Source organism: Gallus gallus, chromosome 3, assembly GCF_016699485.2.
Source record: "Gallus gallus isolate bGalGal1 chromosome 3, bGalGal1.mat.broiler.GRCg7b, whole genome shotgun sequence".
In the NCBI taxonomy this organism is placed as follows: Eukaryota; Metazoa; Chordata; class Aves; order Galliformes; family Phasianidae; genus Gallus; species Gallus gallus.
This window is the reverse complement of record NC_052534.1, coordinates 24,731,189-24,747,743: the sequence shown is the minus strand read 5'-3', so window position 1 is coordinate 24,747,743 and position 16,555 is coordinate 24,731,189. Positions and strand designations below refer to the sequence as shown.

The 16,555-nt window shown below is 38.9% G+C and overlaps 1 protein-coding gene across 11 annotated transcripts in view; it reads left to right on the top strand.

The window, feature by feature from the left end:
- The window catches only part of THADA (THADA, armadillo repeat containing), a 213,404-nt gene that overhangs the window by 138,295 nt on the left and 58,554 nt on the right, over positions 1-16,555 (top strand). The window lies entirely within an intron of this gene.

Here is a 16,555-nt window from a genome sequence, read left to right as displayed (position 1 = left end):
GGTTGCGTGTGGGGTTTTTTTTTTTTTGAGTGATAAATGCTAGTAGTGTTTTGTATAGGGTCTGATTGATAATGATGTGATAAATTTGAGGAGCTCTAAGGTCTGTTCTTTCCCACTGTATAATACAAAACTTTCATTGTATTGCTACTGTATGCGGTTTTAGCTGCAGGAAATCTGCAGATTTTTTTGTAATGAAAGTAGTAGTTATCAGTAAGTATTTTGACCTTTTAAACTGTCTAAGACAAAGTTTTTACTCAATTGTTATCTTTAATGTAAGAGCACATTTATCTTTTTTATCATTAAATACATAAATATGGGGGCTTTCTTTTTGCAGCTGGTTGATCATTTTTAGGTGTATTATAAAACAGACACGGCTGATGAAGTGCACAGAAGCAGATTATCCCTATTTGTAGTGGGAGAAAAGAAACTTGGTCTCAAAGTTCCTTTATTTTTCTAAATGTAGTTAACTTGTGGAATTGTGTGCATTTTCAGCAAACTCCTAGGATACGTTTATGGATTCTAACTTCTGACGAAGTCATCTTGTTACTTAATTTTTTAAGGTTTGAGTTTAATTGAAGCAATCATACTTCATACAGTTGCATATATGTTTTTTTAATCATTTTTATTTCTGTAGTAAATTTTACTACTTCTGAAAAAATGATGCTAAGTTACGTGATGGCCTTTGCAGTAAATCAGCATATACCATCAGTCCTCATCAATAGCTGATGATGAGCACAATTTAGGATGCGTTATTCTTAGGATTTAGGACAGGGTACAGCACAGACCCCACCAGGACTCTTAAAAGATTTCAGCAGTATGATAATGAATGTGTGTGCACATAAGATCAATATCATAGAATGGTTTGGGTTGGAAGGGACCTTTAAGATCATGTAGTTCCAATCCCCCTGCTATAGGCCAGGACGCTTCCTGCTAGACCAGGTTGCTCAAAGCCCCATTCAGCCTGGCCTTGAATGCCTCTAGGAAGGGGGCATATAATGGAGAATCATTCTGGTTTTCATCTTTTTGCAGTTTTAATTATTGTTTATCATAGTTATGAACAAATTAATAGGACCATACAAGGCATTGTAGTGGTGGCTTCCTCTTTTATTTGCTGCTGAATTCAAACTGTGAGGTAACTTAAAGCTGCAGGCTCTGTCTGAAATCCAGTTTAGTTTGTCTAAAGATGATAGAGAATGTTTCATCTGTTAGCTGTAGAAACTGTCTATTTCAGTTGCCTCTATTGCAAATGCTAACTGGTAAATTATGAAAGTGATAGGGCACTGGCTGTCAAGTTGTTCATGGAGGCTGACACAGGCAAGAATGAATTCATACTGACTGCAAAGAGGAAAGATGCTGAAGACCCCCCTCTAGATAATCTGACTACTGTTTAACTTTTTAGCATTTCATAGTTGTTAGAAAAGGAGCACAAAGCATCCTGGTTATTCCTTGCATCACTGATGCAGAATGGCTTTCTGCTGCCTTGGGCAAAATCTGGCTTGCAGTGTAAACGGTGCATTGCCTCAGTGTTGCTCTTGCTGCCAAGGCTTTAATGTCAGAGGATTTTGCTAGTCTTGTCATCTGCAAACAGCTTGTGCACAGCAGCCCACATCCAGCTGGTCATCACTAACCCTCTGGGGGTGTTGCAGCTGCTGCAGATCAGCTCAAAGCAATCTTCTCTAAGGCATTTCAGTGAAAAGGAGCAAGATTTGCTTAATTTCAATAGCAGACCTCTGCAAACCCAACTCCTGTGACTGAGCAGAGTTGAGAGCTTCTTTCATTTGAAGGCTGGCTGGGTTTGACGTTGTCAAACTGCAACTCAATGCAGTGTTTAGGAAATAGCAGGCGTGGTAACATTTACCGTTGACACCACCACGCTCAGAAAACAACCTCTATGCAGTCGACTTGCAAAGGAAATGGAGCATTTAAGCTCCAGTAACTTTAAAAACTGTTTTTAGAACTGTCTTTAGAGTCAGACAGCTGTACTCCTCTGGGATAATGAAATCAAAGGCAAGCATGTGCAGGTGTTGGAGAAAGTAATCTTGAATAGGAAAATGTGCTGGAAGAACTTTTCAAAAATTAATTCTGCCATAAATACTGTTCCTTTTCCCTTTCGTCAACAATGTATCCAACCAATTGCATGAGCATGGAAGAAGCAAAAGGAAAATAATACTAAAAAAGAGGTCATCCCAAGCAGCTTTTAGCACCTCTTAATAGGAAAGCCCCATTGAATTCCGTCATCTTACTTTAGAGTCTGTTTGCTCTGCTGCATTTGCAGAGACAGCGTAGTATACGTATGCCATAATGCTGATGGCAAAGCGAAGTGCACCCGCTTGCTAGAAAAAATGTTTGATAGCTTTGAGTTTGGCACTTTCCTTGGTAGTGTTGGATGCTTGTTTGTCTGGGAAAAAAAAAAACTCCACAAGGCTTTGTGGATAATTAAAATCAGAAGGTGTATTTGAGCTATTCTGGGGAGATGTAATCAGCTGTCTGGCTGGATTAAGGTTTGGGAACAAACCAGAAATGTATTACAGGTAGAATTTTAATTGTTCAAAGGATAAATGCAAAATTCATTAAGGTTGTTCTGTGATTATGTAGTTAGCCCTTTTCTTGCCCTTAAGTTTACCTTGGCCAGGGCACTTGCAGTTAAATGGCACTGTGAAAATTACTGGAAAACATTAACATTAACTTGTTATTGTAAGTTGACATCATGTTGAGCTTGATGGGAAGTAGAATTTATAAATAGCTTGTCCATATGTGTAAGGCAAAAATCTGCTGAGTTTCAGCAGCAGTATGATTCATGTATTTTTGCTGTAGTTTGTTTCATCATAAGTTATCTGTATTTCCATGGACTTGTTTTTATAGTTTCAAAAGATACATGTTACCAGTAGAAAACTAGGAAGGTCATGGTCCAAAAGAGATGAACAGTGGGGAAATAACACCTTACATTTTCTATATGCTTTTGGTGATATGTTCCAGATCTTAATGGCATGTATGTAATCTTCCCATTATTCTCTCTGGGGAGCAAAGTGCTTTCTTAAGAAGTATGCCTAAAAGGATAATCTAGTCATTCTTTATCCCTAGGTAAAGTCTCATGAACATGCACACTGTGAGAGTGAGTTGGAACTTTTAAAGGTCTGATTTGGCTCTCTCTGTGATGCATCCCTTGTAGATTTTAAATAAACCCCTTAGTCTGTTTCCTTGTCTGAAAGACTATTTTGTATACTCATCCTTTTGGAATATGAATTTGAGGGGACAAATAAAAAACTGAGACTCAATATGCCAAGTGAGAACTTTATTTCTTCTGCATTCATGCCGAGGTAGAAGTACAAAGTCGTGCAGAGGTAGAAGTATAAAGATGTCTTCTATTCCAGTCTTCTCACTTCTCAGGCAGTGTGTCCTGTTGGAGATATGTCTGTCCATTGGTAGCCCGATGTGCCCTGTGTACAGTGATCCTAAGAATGTAGGAGGGCTGTTGGACCAAAGATTATCCTTTCCATATCTAATGACACTATTTAGCGGGATCTTCTTACAGGAATTACTTTCTAGATGTTACTGTATATATGCTGACTTTGTAAAGCTGAACTACTCAATATTGATGTTTACAGTAGAAGTTCCTTTTGTCTTCCCTATAAGTTAAGCACAAATTAGCTGTGTTATCTAGATAGATATCTAAACATGAGGTATTATGATCTTTTTTTCAGTAAGAGGTACTCATGAATACATAGCTCTATTCTTCAGGAAGAGACTCATTGGCTGTACTCAATAGTAATTTAAAAGTTGTCATACCTCCTAACTTTCCAGAGTGGGTGTTTCAGCCACGCTGTCTGCTGGGAGTGATTTCTGTCCAGCTCTGAGGTGTTTTAAGTGGAGCTTCTCCTAAACACCAGACTCTTCAGTTGTTAGAGTGTAATTGGAACTGTTATCAGTGACAGTATGCTCATAAACATGCAGAAATGGAAGTGTAGGTCCATCCCTCATACATGGAGGCACGTACAACAACAGTCTTGATGTACAGTAACTATCTTGATGTATTAATGGGAAAAGATTTGGGAAAATTGTAGTATGACTTTGAAAAGCACTGCTTTTTTCATAGTTATAGCTAGCTATGTTTGGACATTTAATGTTACAAATTATTTGTTAGGCTTTAAAAACACAATGTTATTCTTCTGTTTGAGAGCAGAAGACTGGTGTACATATTTTCTCTAATACGAAGTTAAAATTACAAGCTAGGAGAAGAAAATTCTTTTCTGAAGCTGTGAATAAGTTATAATATGAATTTAGAAATAGAAACATCAAATCTCTATTGCTTAGTTCTAATTATTTTCTTAGCTTGTATGTTGATGCAGGCATTCCTGAGACGTAAGATCAGCTTTCCTGAAAGCAGCACAGCTACAGGGTCAAGTAGCAGAGTACTTTTGAGCACTCTTTATAAACATGTTCTTACTGACCAAGTCTATTATGTGTCAGCTTTTTAGTGGCAGTGGGGTATCCTTAAATCTTCTTCCTCAGTAAACAAGGGTGTGTACCTTGGTCTTTTATTTGCATTTTGTCTCCTTCATGTGAATGTTTTCAGGATAGCTTATGTGGCATGCAGTGGAAAAGAGTTGTTTTAAATTGTTATACCGCGGCCCTTGCCCCACTTCCCCTCCTCAAAAAAATAAAAAGAAAGGAGGGGTAAAGCTTTATATCCTTGAAAGTACTAGAATTGAGATCATGAATAGACTTTGATGATGGCAAGGAATAGGAAGAGGAGACTATTGTATCCTTCCTATTGTTAGGGTTGTGGGTTGTTGTTTTTTTCTTTTTATATCAAAAAACACAGGCTTAGCATAATTTTTAACTATTTCCAACATATAATTTCTTTAGACTTAGAGGTTTTGGTTACATGCTACTAGGAAAATAATAGGTATGTTTGCAGGGAGTAGAAGAGCCGCACAGTACCTTCTTTTGTCTCTGGTCAAGCTGGCTGGTTAGGAGTATGTGTGTGACACTTACCCATCAGTCAGTTTTGCCTTTTGTTAGCACTGTCTAGTAATGGTTTTCTCATCTATCAGGCAATCTGTAGGTCTTTTTGTTAGGCTTTTATGCTCACTGCATGTATCTCTAGTTATAAGATGAATGACTTGGGCAGGAGTGTTGCTGTGCTTGAGGATAGGAAGGCTTTGCAGAGGGATCTGGATAGGCTGGATCAGTGGAACACATCCAGTTGTATGATATTCAACAAGGCTAAATTCTAGGCACTGCACTTGGCTCACAATAATGCTATGCAGTGGTATGAGATTAAGGAAGAGTGGCTAGAAAATGGCCCAGCAGAAGAGGAGCTGAGGTTGCTGCTTGACAGCTGACTGAACGTGAGCCAGCAGTGTGGCCAGGAAGGTCAGTGGCAACCTGGTCTGCATTAGAAGTGTTGTGGCCAGCAGGACTAGGGAAGGGATTTTCCTCCTGTACTCAGCTCTGGTGATTCCTCTTATGAGGAATGGCTGAGGGACTGAGGCTGTTTAGCCTGGATGAGACTGAGAGATGATATCATCACTCTACACAACAACATGAAAGGAGGTTGCAGAGAGGAGGCTGTTGATATATCAGGTGACAAGTGATAGGGTGCAAGGTAATTGTCTCAAGTGACTCCGAGAAGGTTTAGGTTGGATATCAGGAAACATTTCTTCATGGAAAGACTGGTCAGGTGCTGGAATAGGCTGCTCAGGAAGGTGGTGGTGTCACAATCTCTGGAGATGTTGAGGAGACGTGTTGATGTGGCACTAAGAGGCATGGCTTAGTGGTATACTTGTGTCAGGTGGGAGGTTGGAGTTGATGATCTTGAAGGTCTTTTCCATCCTAAATTATTTATTAGATTTAAAAGATAAGGAAAAAGTGCCTTAAATCCAAATAGTGAAACAGACAGACTTACCAAATTGCTGTGTGTAAGCAAACCAGGTACTTCTAAGAAAATACAGCTAGGATTATTTGAGGGGGGGAAAAAAAAAAAAACAAACCAAAAACAGTGATGTAAGTTGGTAGCAAACTTTTTATTGTTTTGTTTTGTGGTATGCAGACATTTTAAGCTAGGATCTAGTTTCATCCTCCTTTTAAAATAGGTTTTTCCTCCAAATAAAACTGGCATTGTATAAGAATTTTGATCTGTGAAATTTCACTTGTTAGCTTGTTTTAGACAAAAACAGAGTTCCTTTTCAATTTTAAGAAAACATTTTGATCTTGTGGCTTTGTGATACATATCTGTTGCTCAGAAAAAAGCTTCATTGCTGTTTCTTAGTGTTTTGTACCTTTCATTAGTTGTGGCATTAATAATTTTCAGACTATTAAACGGGTGTGTTATTCTTGCTCAGTTATATGGAGTTAACTAGTATTGTATTTTTATTCATTACTTCAGACACTTTCATACCTTATTTTACAACATCTTAATTCAATCAAAACATGCTTGCCTGCATTTTAATTAAAACAACTTGATTCTGTTTTAAACCTGGCTTTATGAATTTTGATGGACATATCTGGAGGAAGGATTTACAAGCCTTACTTTCTCATGAATAATAAACTGAAGTTGTGTAATTAGGTGATGAAATGTGCTGACAAAACAAAGCTGAAATTATGGAAAAATTGAATTGTGAACCAGCTGTTGCTTTAATGTGGGAAAGAATCTTGATTTTCAGAAAAGTATTTGCAAGGGGGGAAGTATTACAACTTCAGATTGAGTTTATTAATTCATACAAAGATAGATATGAGGAAGCAAATAATATTTGTATATAGTAAAAATATGACAATCGTCATTTATATTTGGCAGAAATAATAATCTGATTTGTCAGTTATGAAATCAACAGCATGAAATTAAAGACTTCAAAGAACAGAGGTGGTAGGAACAAAGGGATGGTTCTTACAATAACATGGTGCATATATAAATGATCCAGGACTACAAGCAGTGTAGTTAAGTGGTAGCTATTGAAACACTACATTTGTGAGGAGATTGCAAAAGAACTGATGAATATTTGAAATTCCTCTTGAGTGCACTGTCATTCAAATATGGAAGTAAATGGGAAATATTTACTGCCGGTGTGGCGGAGGGTTTATCATCTGCTGTCAGAGCACAGGGTGTAGGGGTACCACCTGTACTGTCTGGGCATCAGGCTACCCAGCATCCTGGTCACCTCTCGTGCAAGATTCAACTGTACTTTTAGTCTGTCACACTGGTGATCTCCTCATACACGACATGAGACTTGCTTGTCACGCATACATCAAGAGCATGTATCATTACTTGCATTGAGTGCTTGTGTTCTCTCTGTGACTTCTTGGACTGATTTTTGGCAACATCAGTGTGTATTCCGATGTCTCAACTACGGGTATTACCACATAGTTGCTATTCAGATGAAGTTTGAATCCATGCTTCAGGAATGCAGAACAATTGGTTTATTTAGCCTCGCCATTGCTACCTATACATTCCTAAAAGTCATTGATTCAACGCTAATTTTAGACTGTTAAATTGTGTAGCTGCTTTTGTTCCTAAGAGTTGTATAAACTGAAAGGACTGTGTTTATGCCATACATGCTGGTGCTAAAATAATATGTTTATTTTGTATAAATAAGTGTTTTTTTTTTTAAGGAGCAGAAAGAAATCCACAGATAGGCAGATAGCTATAAACTCTCAAATTTATCTAAGTATCTTCTTGGAAAACTTGGAAGGTAATTGCAGTTTTTAGTTTGTAATTATCACACTGTTTTACGCTGCCCATCCTCTAAAAATTAAATACAAAGGTTTTTTGGGCTTGTTTTTCACTGGAGATAATTATAATAGCTTTGAACTTTTTTATAGTCCTAATAAAAATATCTTTACCTGTCACAGCATCTTGCCAGATTTTATCTACTTGATCTTAGTAAAAAAAAAAAAATGAAAAACTGGGTCTAGTTTTCAGAATACTAAAATAACTTTGCAGTTGTGTTATCATACAATAGGAGTAAATCTGTATGTCTTAAAAAAAAAAAAAAGAAAAAATTGGCTTGTGTGAGGCTTTCTTGTTAGCCTGTTAATACTTTTCCTTCTGATGGAGGAATTCCAACATACCACATTTAGATTAGTGCAATGATCTCTGCTGCCATTTTGCAAACACTTTTTGTCCCTCCCTCTTTCCATGTTGCTCCTACCTCCACAGCTTGGTGAACGGCATATTTTTCCAAGCTTCATGTTTGCACAGTGTTCTATTTCAGCTGATGAAACATCTGTATTTTTATTATTATCTTTTAGGTATGTAAATGATCTCTGCTGAGAATGTATGCTGTAGTGTGATGTCAGTTTGCTTTTTTTCAAGAAGTGCTGAAATGAACACTGAGAGCATTGTTTCAGTCTTGCAGTTAGGAATGTGAATATTTGTACTGTATACTTAATTTCATACGAACATAGCTGAGGGTGTGCATGCAGAAGTTTTTATTGGTTCAGGTCAGCTTAAGGGGAGAAAAGTTTAACTTTTCTACCTCACTGAGAAGTGTGCAATTATATAACCTTCAAAGTGTTTGGAAAATCTGCTTATTTAATAAAGGCACTTTGTGTGGCTTCATGTTAGAGGCTGTTTTCTTTTAAATATGAGCACGTGTGTATACACACACACAGTGTCAGTACTTTTGCGTCTAAAGTTAGAAGTTGATAATAACTTCAGAAAACTTAGTTTCTCCTTTAAAAGTTAATTGCCTTTTAAGCAAAAAACACCACCATAGATTAGCTTGATTAAATTTATGGCTATTAAAATGCTGTGTTATAATTTCAGTGTCTGTAGATATTCAGGCACAAAAAGTTAGAACCACTATTTTTTTTTTAAGTTTATATAAGCTTCCATCCTCCATTGCATTGCTTCGTTACTATAATATGTATTTCACAGCTTGAACACAGCAGTTTGAGCTGATATGACAGTTTTTAAAGATATGATCAACTTGATATCACTTCAAAGTTGATATGGGGGAGATAAATGCTTCTTCCTGCTTCACATGATTCATACATTTGAATTCACTGATGTCTTATCATATTTATTTGTTTAAAAGGTAGTCTCCATTTTGTTTTCTCCACTTATAGAAAACAAATACCTGGAAAATGTTATGGTTAAGTTCTGCTTAGGCATAAAGAAAACTCCGCTTTGTATGTCGATCAGTGAAACAAAGCTGTGTGCTTCCCTTTCTCTTCCCCACTCTCCTTCACACTTTCCATTTTCTTGAGGATTCTGAAGCTGAAGAACAAGAATAAAGTATTGTCAGTCACACGGAAGGGAGACAAGGTTCTGACTGCTGCTGGCTCAGTGTTGGTAGAGCATCGTGAGCCAAAGAGTCTCAGTATGGTCAGTGTCTGGAAACTGCTGCTCATAATGAGTCAAAGTACCTCGTCTTTGCATGGCCTGCACCATTTTAACAACTGCTGCCCAAGTTGGCAGGTAGTCAGTAGCATTTTCCCAGTGTATTAGTTTGACAAACCTGCACAGCTTGGTGGTGGAGGAGTAAAGGATTGTGAGCATCCAGCAACTTGTCCATCTTCAGTGCTCAGAACCAGAGACAATACATGGGTTTTGTGTCTTCAGTCCTGTTAAAAAGACTCCCGGCATCTTAAAGATAGTATCTTTCTTTGTGTTTACTTCATGTCAGACTGAAAGATAATTCTGTCATTCTGCAAGTATTTATAAACCTTCCTTGACTGATGGACTAAAGGAACACATCTAAATGTAAGTGAGGAATTTAGCAAAGGATTTGAAATTGAGTAGTGTTTTGAATCTGAAATCAGATTGCCCAGGGCCCCATTCAACCTGGCCTTAAACACCTCCAGGAATGCAGCATCCACAACCTCTCTGGGCAACCTCTTCCAGCACCTCACCACTCTCTCAGTAAAAAAAACTTCCTTTGACATCTATTCTAAGTCTCCCTTCCTTTAGTTTAAAACCTTTAACCCTTGTCCTATCACTATCTACCTTTGTAAGAAGTTGACTTCCCTTAAGTTTATAAACTCCCTTTAAATACTGGAAGGCTGCAGTGAAGTCTCCCTGCAGCCTTCTCTTTTCCAGGTTGAACAAGCCCAATTCCTTCAGCCTGTCTTCATAGAAGAGGTGTTCCAGCCCTTGCTCATATTTGTGGCCCTCCTCTGGACCCTCTCCAAAAGCACTACATATTTCCTCTGATGAGGGCCCCAGTACTCCAGCTGTGGCCTCAGCAAGAGCAGAGCAGAGGCGAACAGTCACCTCCCTCACCCTGTTGGCCACCCCTCTTCTGATAGAACTCAGGGATACCATTGGCCTTCTGGGCTTCAAGTGCACACTGCTGGCTCTTGTTAACTTTTTCATCAACCAGGACCCCTAAGTCCTTCTCTGCAGGGCTGCTCTCAAGGAGTTGTTCTCCTGGTTTGTATACATACCTGGGATTACTTTGACACAAGTGCAAAACCTTGCACTTTGCTATGTTGAATCTCCTTAAGTTCACAAGGGCCCACCTCTTGATTTTATCAAGGTCCCTCTCAATGGCATCCCTTCCTTCTGCCACATCAACCGCATCACTCAATTTGGTGTCATCAGCAAACTTGCTGAGGGTGCACCCAATCCCGTCATCTGTGTCACTGATAAAGATGTTAAAGAGCACCAGTCCCAAGAAAAACCCCTGGGGTCACTGCTCTTTATGGCCTCCACCTGGACATAGAGCTGTTGACCACAACCTTCTGGCTCCAACCTCCCAGCCAGTTCCTTATCCACTGAATTGGCCAGCCTTCAAATCCCTCTCTCTCCAATTTACAGATAAGGACGTGGTGGGGGCCCATGTCAAAGGCCTTGCAGAATTCTAGGTAGATGATACCAGTTGCCTTCAATTTGTCCTCTGCTGCCATCGCTCCATCATAGAAGACCACCACGTTGGTCAGTCATGTCCTTCCCTTGTGGAAACCATGCTGGCTGTCTCAGAACATCTGCTTGTCCCTCTTGTGCCTTAATGTGTCTTCTAGGAGGATCTGTTCCATGATCGTCCCAGGCACAGAGTTGAGGCTTACCAGCCTGCAGTTCCTCAGGTCCTCCTTCCTCCCTTTCTTATAAATGGGAGTGATGTTTTCCTTGTTCCAGTCCCCGGGGACTTTGCCTGAGTGCTACAGCTTTTCAAATATGATGGAGTGCAGCTCAGCTGTCACATCAGCCAGCTCTCTCAGGACCCTGGGGTGCATGTAATCCAGCTGCATGGGCTTGTACACATTCAATCCCATGAGTCAACGATGGACTTGTTCCACCCTTGTAGTGAGAGAGACTTTGCTCATGCAGTTCCCACCTGGAGGTTTAGGTTCAGGGGTATGAGAATCCTGGCTGCCAGTGAAGACTGAGGCAGAGACTTCACTGAGTACCTCAGCCTTCTCCATCTCTGTTGTAGCCCGTTCTCCTTCCTCATTTAGCAAAGGAGGTATGCTCTCTTTGGCCAGTCTCTTCTGACCTATGTACCTGTAGAATCCCTCCTTGTTGTTTCTAATATCTCTTGCTAAGTTCACTTCTGTCTGTGCCTTGGCTTTCCTAATCACATCTCTGCATGTCCATACAGCATGCCTGTATTCTTCCCGGGTGTCATGCCCTGAGCTTTTGAGTGCTGTACCACTACCACTGCTGTCTGACTTCATGGGCCAATATAGTAAAGTAGGAGGCAGTAGTTTTGGAGCAGCCGTTATGTAAGCCAAGCAGTAGCATTTCATGTGTGTTGAAAGTGGTGCACTTCTGTAGTTAACTTCCACAGATTGCATGTTTGGACGCCTCTAGTTTTAGCTTGCCTTAAATGCTGTGGAAAGATTTGAATAAAACATGCCATCATTAATTTCAATTTAAAATTTAGTTTAGACATTCTAAACTCTTATGATGAAAAAATAATTCTTTTGTAGGAAGGCTTCCTAGGTCTTTAAAGTCTGGTGGATAAATAATAGAAGGCTTGCATTGAAACAAGGAAATCATTATATGTATCAAATGTCAGATCAAGGTAAACCACAGTAGTTTAAACATTGTCTTTGATGAATGCCAACATTTGAGTGAATCAAACTCTCATGTGAGTTGTACCTTCTAATTCTGCTGCTTAAGTATGGCTCATGACATCCTCTTGTTTTTTACTGTTTGAATAATACCATACTGAAAGGATACAATTAATCTGGAAAGTGAATTACAAAGCAGTTTTGCTTGCATTTTCAGTACTGAATTTCCGATGTGGACTAATTTAAATTCACACATTTGATCTATTTTTATATACGCAGTACTCTGTTTTTCAAGTCCTTTTGCTTGAACTATCAACTATGCAGGTCTCTGGTGTATTTAGGAGGGATGCACTTTGGGAGTTGTTTTCAAAGCTGACGAGATTAAATTAATTTGAGCTTCTAGGAAAAATATGATAGCCCCTTCATAATTGTGAAACAGATGTTATATTATTGCTTAGAGATAAATCTCTTCTAATTCCTGGAAATTAACACGAGTGCAGAAAAATAAAATCAAGAAGGTTAAGGTACCAAATGGTCTTCAATTAGCTGAGAATATAAAAGACATTAAGTAGAGCCTCTTCATATGCATTATTTTCTCTTTCATCCATTTTCTTCTAAATTATCCATTACTTAACAGATTAAGAGCAAACCACAAAATACATAGAAAAAATAGTAGCAATGTCAATTTTGAACATGGTTTTTCATGAAAAAAGTTCATTTCAAGCAGGTAATTATGTGAACCTTTTTAATAATCAAACTGCAACATAGGCAAGAGCACACTTGAGTAGGATTGAAGGTGGAGATCTCTGGTGGAACTCACAAATGCTTTCCAGCTTATACTTTTACAAAGTACTTTATAGAAAACAGTCAGTTTCTAAAGTGATCTTGGGGAGGTTAGATAGACAATCAGCTGTCAACAAAATGATGTTTAGTAGATAAGAGTTCAGAAGATTTAAAACAAGCAAAAACAACCAAACGAAAACAACAACAACTAAAAAAAAACAACCAGAAAAAGCAACTCTAGACTGCTAACTTTCTAGATGTTTCTGCATACAGGAACACCTGTTAACACAGGGAGAAGAGTTTATTTCATTGTTCCTGTCATACGGACCCCAGTTGGATCACTGTATTCAGTAAGCACCACAGTGGGGAAAAGATCCAAACCAACTGGATGGTGTCTGGAGAACAGTTGTTTACTGTGAGGGTAGTAGTGAAAAATAACACCTTACTTCAAGAGCTTTAATTTTGAGAGTGAAACGCTTGAAGAGCTCTCCTACAGCTGTTTTGAAGTCTGCTTTATTGGTTGGTTTCTAGATTAGGAAAGATGAGCATTTGTTTCATCTGAGAATTCTTAGACCATTCTTCAATGTTTGCACAGATAGTCTCTTGACATCTCTTCTGTTTCTGTGCTTGTTTGAAATTACTGCAGCTGTTCTTCCTCTTGAATAATTTCACAAAAATAACCCAAATGAAATTGTGTCAACTTAATGCTATGCAGCAGTACTTGTGTTTCCAAAACAAACAAACAAACAAAAAAGATAACCCCAGGAGCAAGCAACAGCTGGAAACCAAGGTCTGAGATGTAAAAATCTGGATGTAAAGGTTTTTCTTTTCCCAGAGTGAAGCAAAGGCCCCAGTTTGATCAGTTACTCATAACATTCTTACTTTATAAGTACAATGTGTTGCTAATAATCTCAGATTTGAGTGTTTTCGTATAACATGCTCAAATGGTCTGGTCTGATATCATCTCTAAACCTTCCTAAATTCAGCACATCAGTAGTTGCAATGAATAATCAATGGAGGGCGTATTTTCAGTTTGCACAGAAGCCCTGTCATGTCTATCATTGTATCTTTCAGGCAAATGGATTTTCAAATTTAGAGGCTGTAAGATAAGTTAAAGAAATGGGGAGAGTCAGCACCTCCTGCTATTCTAGCTTCCAAATTACCTGTGCATGCGAAAGTCCTTGACTTCAACAAGATCACTCTCATGAGACTTTAATACTGCTCCATGTATCTTTATGTTTTTCCATTTAGAAATTACATTACCAATTACCATTGCCTGTTCACTCACACGTGAATGAGAAAGGTAAAAGCAGCGTAGAACATTATAGGCGTTGTGAATTGCCTGAGGAGTGTCACGCTCCTCTTTGTGTACAGTCCTACAGGGAATGGGCTGGAGTTCATCTCTGCAGCAGGTATCAGCTTTCATCTGTCATTAAGTATTTCCTCTTTGTGCTCATGACCAAGATGACTAAACATCCAGATGACCATAAATCCTCTTTAGCTATTTTTTCCTGTATTTTGAATACTACTTGGAGAACTTGTTATTGAACAGTACAAAAAGATCTCAAGGAATAGGAATTGCTTGCTTTGTTGACCAGGCTACAGGTCATGCTTTCTCTGTAGGTATCTTGATTTTTTCCCTTCATAATAATGGCTGGGATATGCCTACTAGGCTTTTACAATAAGCTCTGGAGGCAATAACAGAGCCCTGTACAGGGAGTTAGGCCTTCGCTGTCCTTGGAGGGAAAAGGGTGTGAACTACCTCCTCAGTGAAAGCCAGCTGCCTGTTGGGTTTGTTGTGAGCCCTGAATGAAGGATCTCAAGAATAAGAACGAAGATAGTTTGCTGTCAACACTTCAGCATGGTTATGTATGCTACTTCTAATTCTGCTTCCTCTGAAAAGCTCATTGCTCATATATAGAACATCAGGTGCTGCACACCTTGAAGAACCAATGTAAAGTCTGTAGGCTTCATATCCCTGAATACCTACATTTTAGGTTTGGATTGGGTTTGCCAATCATAGCTATTTGATACTTAAGCACTGATTAAAAATTCATCTCTATCTGTTTTGCTGTGGGAATTTGTGTCTTTTGCCTTTGTAATGTGGAAGTCTTCATGCTGTGAATGAATGAATGCTGTTGTTAGGACTCATGATGCTAGTTACTTTGGCAAAAAAAGAGACTTCTCGCACAGTTTCTTTGTATAATTCTAGTAAACTCCCATGGTTAGCACGTACTAGGCTATATACACTGTAATGTAGTAGAACTCGATTACTCAACCTTTTGTCTTGCTTGGGCTTCATTGAGTGAAGAGGAATTGTCTTGGGCCGCATCTGAAGGTAATGTCTCTAACTATTTCAATGTATACAACTGATACAGAGAACACAATAATACTGTTCAGTAGGGCAGATTCTCAGCTGCAAGATACTTTTTCAACACAGTGGCCACTATTAGCTATACATTTTTACCAGAGATGAACAAGAGCTGCCTACTGTACTCATAACATTCTACCTCTGTGGAGATGACTCACTTTCACTTCCACCGCTAGTGAAACTCACTACCTGCCACCTCACTGTGCTCACATCCTCTGTTTGGTCTCCATAAGCATTCACCACATGTCACTGAATGTTAATGGGTGCCATTTTTTCCTCATGGAGAAATCAAATTCCACACCTTTACTTCATATGCAATTCCATGTCAGGTGCCATTGTGTCAGACTGCCCCACTGCTGCAATCTGCCACATGGCAGCAACATGTAATGCAATGCTGGTGGAAAAGTTCAGCTTCTACTGCTATACCACCAATGTCCGTCTCTAAAATCATGGAGAAATAAAATAGGAGGCATTACTTTCAGAGCAGCCTTCATAAAATATTTATGATGTAGTTTATGTAAATAACAAAACTTTTTTTAGTTGTTAATGTTTTTTATTAAAGCATAAAAAATAGAGCAACAAAACCATAAATCTAGTGGGATATTCAACATTGTTTTTGTGAAAATAGTCTGTCTGACTTGATGGCAGTGGCTGCAATTCTTGATAGTTCTCCAGGTGTTCATTAGAGATTTTTGATGAATTTTTACTCTTCCTATGTTTCATCCTTGAAAACAGTTGCTCACAAATGTAGGTACTGCCAAAAAGTGGTGACATGAATAAGACATAACTGTGAGGCAAAGAATATTTCTCTCTGGTCTGGTGAAGACACATGATCAAATTTTGGATTGCAGCTCTATACATTCCATTTGAAAATTCACAAGTAATGTATTTATGTCAACTGAAAATGGAGTCACAAAATAAACCAAAGAATTGGTGGTTTTTCATCAGTCTTGAAACCTATTTTCAAATTCCTTTATCACAATAGAAAGCATGGCTTGATTTTTTTTCTTTTTATTATTTTTTTGGGTTTTTTTTGCTGTGTACAGGACTGTATTCAGCCAATGTGTCAAAATCCATAAATGTATTTGCCACGACTTGAGCTGGCACTGCACTGTTCCCCATGCCCTGCTTTCAGCCTAGATGGGGTTAATAATGCACTGGTGTTTGGTTGGTGCTGAGGTGGTGCACACTACCATGATAGTGTGGGGCAGGGGATGGCTGTGTTGTGAGCTGAGCTGGGCTGCAGGTGGTCTGTGGGTTGGACATTCTTGCAGCAGAAGAATCATACAGCAGCACTGTTGGCTTATGTGGTGTTTGCCTTTGCTCTGTACATTTTCCATTCTCCTTGGCTGTGTTTGTGGGTGCTTGTGGCCCCATGCCTCTGTTGGGCTGTGCTCCCAACATGTTCCACCAGCAGTGGTGCTGGCATCAGCAAGCAGGTGGCAC